Source organism: Melanaphis sacchari, unplaced genomic scaffold (assembly GCF_002803265.2).
Source record: "Melanaphis sacchari strain LSU unplaced genomic scaffold, SCAv2.0 Contig21_pilon_pilon, whole genome shotgun sequence".
Classification (NCBI taxonomy): domain Eukaryota; kingdom Metazoa; phylum Arthropoda; class Insecta; order Hemiptera; family Aphididae; genus Melanaphis; species Melanaphis sacchari.
Window position 1 is genome coordinate 2,081,886 of NW_020271096.1, and position 6,000 is coordinate 2,087,885.

Genomic DNA, 6,000 nt, shown 5'->3' on the forward strand with positions numbered 1-6,000 from the left:
TCCTCTATGTTGGTGCATAGTGTAATATTATTATACGGTTTGTGTACTCCTGAATAATTTAACAAAATAATTTACAATTTCTTGTTACTTAAGTACGTTAATATATTTTGCGTGAGTTTAAAATAGGTCACGCATATCCTATGATATTTATGACACAGAAATATAATTTTGGTTGTTATAATAGTTATTAAGACAATAACTTCGAAATGTTTATGTTCTTATCCACAACTTTTATTTTCAGGTTATAACATCATTGTAAAAACTTACTCCTTAACGGCGGTAGAAAGCGAAAAATATATTAAATGCACAGTACCTATCTTTAAACACAGAAAAAAAAAATAATGTATAATACGAGTGATTACTTAATATAATAGTAATTATTTATTTTGGTTGCTGTACTTTTTAATGAATATTTTTGCATGAAAACATACCATTTAGTCTATACAGTATACATATTTTTCGAATTCTAACGAGAATATTTTAATACTATCAGAATCGTTATTTGAGATTTTCTATGAAATATGATACATGCATTTTGGAATTTGGTAGTAATGAAACAGTAACGCTAACATTCCCGTTTTAATGTCGTGGCAAAACGTTTAAGTTAAGTCTATATTAAACTGTTATCTACTTTAATTATTAAGCTATTTAAAGTTAGGGTATTTAAACATATCCATATATTTTTGTTAATTTTGAGTTTATTTATATGTATTTAAATGATACGAATAAGAGTTGGGTTGAATACTACTGAATATCGTTTAATGCTGGGTTATTCGCATAAACGAGTTTTTCATATAATTCGCATCTACAATATTATAAAGAATAAACCCTCAGGGATCAACTTATACGTGACCGTTTTCCAAGTGGACAAAACATGGATTATAATATAATATTATTGTCCATTTTTAATTTTTTTTATAATCATTGTTCACAGTTAAAATATGAAAACTTCATATCAAGTATGCGTAATTTTGTATCGCTGTTGCACTTGCGCCGCGCGGTACGAATTTAAGCGAATAATTTATTTTTAACGTTTTTACTGTTTTGGATATTATTATTAATGTTCAGATAACAACATACGCAGAGTTGGGCACGGGCCATTGTGATTTTCATAACAAAGTGGCGGTGGCGAGCCAAATTGAGTTCCAAACAATTTCATGAATTAAAACTATATACGGTGGTACCGTACGTACAACGTACGATTACGAATCTCGGTCTGTAACGGCATACATAATATTATATACGATACACATATAGTACACACGTCCGTATGAGTATTATAAATTTATAGTACAGTATAGTTACACTTCGCAATGTGTTCTTAGAAACTTTGTTAAATGTGTTATTTTATTATTATATAATGCAACGGTACATAGCCTGTATAGTACAGCTACATATAATAGACAGTAGACACATCTATATTATTAATTATATCGTGTATAATATATTATTTATATATATATATATATCTTTATGTATGTGCTTGACATAATAAATATTTCGTTTGCATAATTATTATGTATGGTGTGCATATATAGACTGATGCACTAAAAACAAACTACATGTGTAATATGGTATATGTATATATTTGTAGACTATGTAAGCCAAATAAATTGATATAATGTTATAAGACATAGAGAGTTTTCTTGGGGTGTATAAAAAATAATTATTTATCTAATCGTGGAACTTTTCGAGTTTTTAAGATTGACATTTTTTTTTAACTTAACGAAAAATTTTAATTTCAAACGCTTAAAAAAAAAAAAAAATGTGCTTTGTATTTTCGATATTATTAAATTGCAATAATGTAGAACTTTTTGAGAAACCTTGTATTCAATTATCAAGCTTTTCGCCCGAGAAAACACATTTTTTTCAAGATTTATAAAACAATAAGAAAAAAAATATCAAAAGTCAATAAATTGCTTGAAATTAGTTTAAATATTTTTACATTCTCATTGTGTATAGAAAATTATGGTTTTAATAATAGTGGAATGTTTGAAATTTCTACAGTTAATAGTTATTGAATTACATTAAAATAATAAAAAAACATTTAAGTATTTTAGTTTTTCAAAATTCGAACTTAAAACACTCGTAAAATTTTTTTTTCAATTTAAAGTATTTTAAGCATAATATAGTCTGAACATCTTTCGAAGTCATAAAAATAATTTTAAAATTATAATGAACAATTTTCTGTATTTTATTTCTTGAACGAAATAAAAATATTAGTTTAGCTATGATTTATTTTATTATTTTTTATATCTAGTCATTAAAACTCTAATTAACTGTTTATAAAAGTGAATGCAAATAGGGTTAAGTTTTGGTGACATGTAGAGCTTTTTTGGGATTTATGTACTTCTTAATTTTATCGTATTAAATACGTATAAAATATAAAAGAGTAAACAGGTTTATGTAGATTTGAAATAATATAATTTTTATATCACTTATTTAAAATACCTGAGTTACTAAAAGATACAACTTGTTGATATAAATTAAAAAAAACTCTCATGATCTATTACTCGAGTATCAAATCTGTATTGTTTCTAATTTATTTTATTTCATTATATATATATATATATATATATATATAGTAAATAAGTAGCATGTAATCAAGTAATAATTAAAAAAAAAAAAAAAAATCGCCTTTTTTAAAGTAAAATTGTAGTAGCTAAAATATAATAAATTGTATATGTATATATTTATTCAAGCGAAATCAGCGCATTTATGGCATCTGGTTAGCTTGAGTATCCATTATCCCATTTGTTGACCCCACGCTTTTGTCGTGAATAACATACCGTTAAAGATTCATTCGAGATTCTTTTCATAGTCATCAATGGTATATTTTCGCAGAAAACTTATTTTTACATCGTAAATTGTATCTTTTCTCATTACTAAAATCTGTAAATTATTATCTCTAACTATGGATAAAAATAACACTAGACAAGGAAAAATACTCGAGAAAATAATTCATTAATGAATTTCAACAAGTTTTTTTAACTGTTATCACATAATCTTTGAGTAGGTAAATCAAATTACGATCAATATTTGAAAATTGAAACGCCATTTTAATTAAGAGTTTTTTTTTTTTTTTTTTTTTAATAATAATAATTCATCAAACGATTTAAAAAAGAACGACATTCAAAAATAATTTAAAAACTTATTTTCTCTCTCTCAAATCAATGTATAACGTTGTAAAATTACCTTTGAGTCAAAAAATTACAAATTAAATCAAAATTCTACCTTTTTATGCCTTTATGGTTTTTTTTCTTAAAATTAAATTTACTTTATATGGCAATAAAACTTGAGTTTTACAATATTACTTAACTAACAAAACTGTCATAAATTATAATTGAATTATATTAATATCTGATATTCTCATGGGGCTACATGTACCATACTTGATACACCATTAAAAATCATTATTTTTGATACAAAATCACATTTTATAATCCCACACTAAACTAAAATAAAAATATCAAACTTTTTCGTAAAGTTTTAGGTTCGTAGCAAATAAGGCATAATCATTGATTTTTGGATTAGATCAAATGGCAAATGAACTGTGTACCAAAAATGGTACATATAGCGGTTAATCTGTTAATTAATAATGATAAGTTATACATTGAGCAAATAACTTTAATATTTAAGTTTCAAAAATTAATCGTCGTTTATTGGCATTTATGAATTTTTGATATTGTTTGAAATTAAATTCTAATACACGTGGTAATGTCATTAAAATATAATATATAGATAAATGCAGTATTATAAATATAATCAAAATAAGAATTATGAGATTATGGGTATTGTAAAATAATAGATATAAACTGGTAAACTTCAACTTTAACAGAACTTTTATAAAGCTTAATAAATTCAAAATAAAATTATGCATCAATGCTGAGGAGACATAAACATAGTTTATCATAATATTTTCTTCGCCAATGTAGCTATGTTCGCAAATTACATTGAAAACTTTTGACTTATCAGCCAATTTGCTACAATTCATAGAATGTATGATTGCTTTGCACTTATTTACCAGCATAGTATGACATATTATCCTTTTTCTGTTTGTGTAATATGTCAATTATTATGAAACCGGTTATTACGGTGTAAACAAACAAAAAAATTAAATAATAATAATAAAAAAAAAATTCAAATTATTTAAGTATACGCCATAACACTTTCCTAAATACGAATACGACGATAATATTGAAAATATAATACCCAATATTATAATATTTTGTGTCTTAAACAGAGTATAATATATTATTACTATTGTTATTTGGAAAATTTTATGCACAAGTACTGTACAGTGTACACCATAGTAATCGACTGACTTCTAAGGACGAAAAAGTTACCAAACAGGAATTTCTATTAGTCGTTCTTTTTTTTTTTTTTTTTTTTATCGATCGTGAATCGGCGATATCGGACAAATACTTAATATTATTACTATAGCTTCAGTATAATAACAATAACGAGAATAATAACATTAATAGTACCACTATCCGACCACACTGCAGTAGCTGCAGTAGTAATATTATACATTTTAATGGCGATTATTTTTAACGCGCGATTAAATTTAAATTAAAATGTCTCTTTTATGAGCACGTACTTGTATTCAAAAAAAGATGGTCGAGTTTTGAATTTGCGTAGTACTGTTATGGTCGTCGTCGTGCCCGTTGCAATTCCCAGGTGTGTTCTCCTCTGTGGAGGCAATTCATTAACTTATTCTATTCCGATAGTTATTTTAAAGTTCACTATCGTTTTGTTACTGGTTAATAATACGATTCAAATATTTCAGACCGATTATCGATGTGTTTCATACGTGACCTCTGTTTACTTATCGATATCGGTTAGACGACGACAACGACGGCGGCGGTGGTGTGTTTCGAACCGCAAAACGACAGCAATAATATAATTACAATAATAATAATAATGATAACAATTTAAAATAACAATAAAATAACTTTGTACCCATTTAAATACGATTTCAAAATACAAACGTATTTTTTGCGATTCGTGCGCCACAATTTAACGCTTTAATCACGAATTAACGAATACAAATTTTTTTCAAACTATAAAATACGTACTAAACTACATAGCTATTGAAAGATACATTAACATGTTTTAAATATTTATTTAAATCATTATATTATTCACCATAACTTATAGTTTAATGAAACACCCACAATATACTGACACCACGTGATCGTGATTTTTGTAATGAGAATATAATATTCTTATATAATTCGATAAAAAAGGAGATAATATTATATTACTATCATAACTTTGTATTTGCTTTGAGTTACAAGCGATAAAACTAAAAGAGATCTATCCGCAATACCGCGCAATAAATATTTGTATGCTGTTAAATTTTCCAATGTTTTCAACGTAACTATTTTTTAAAGATTAAAATATCATTGTATTTTATGTTAAACGTATATTACAAACTATAATAATTGATTGATCTGTTGTTAGAAATTTTAATAAAATATATTAAGTATAAATAAATTAATAATTTATACAATGGTATTGTTACATTATAATGCACAAATTAAATTAAAATTATTACGTCTTTTATTAAAAATATAGGTACTATTGTAACATTTGTAATTTAAAAAATTAAAAAATACAGACATATTTCTAAATGTTATCAATCATTTAATATATTAATAAATAAACCGCAAGTACTCCATAGTCAATAGTCGCACAAAAATTAAAAGCGTATTTTATATTACGGCCATTAATTATGCATGTATATTTGTGCGTGCATTTAGAAAATAAATAACGGTTAAGTAATATAAATAATATTTTAATTACATTTTTCTAATAATTTTCTACAGTGAATAATTTCTATCCAATGTGAAACTATTTATTAACAAATACATCAATTAAAGAAAAAACTTCAAGTTATTTTTTTTTTTTCATGTTCTTATAACAAATATAATAAATACATTTCATTTTTGACTTTGTTTTGAATAGTGACTAATGAAAAAGCGGTAACGAATAAAT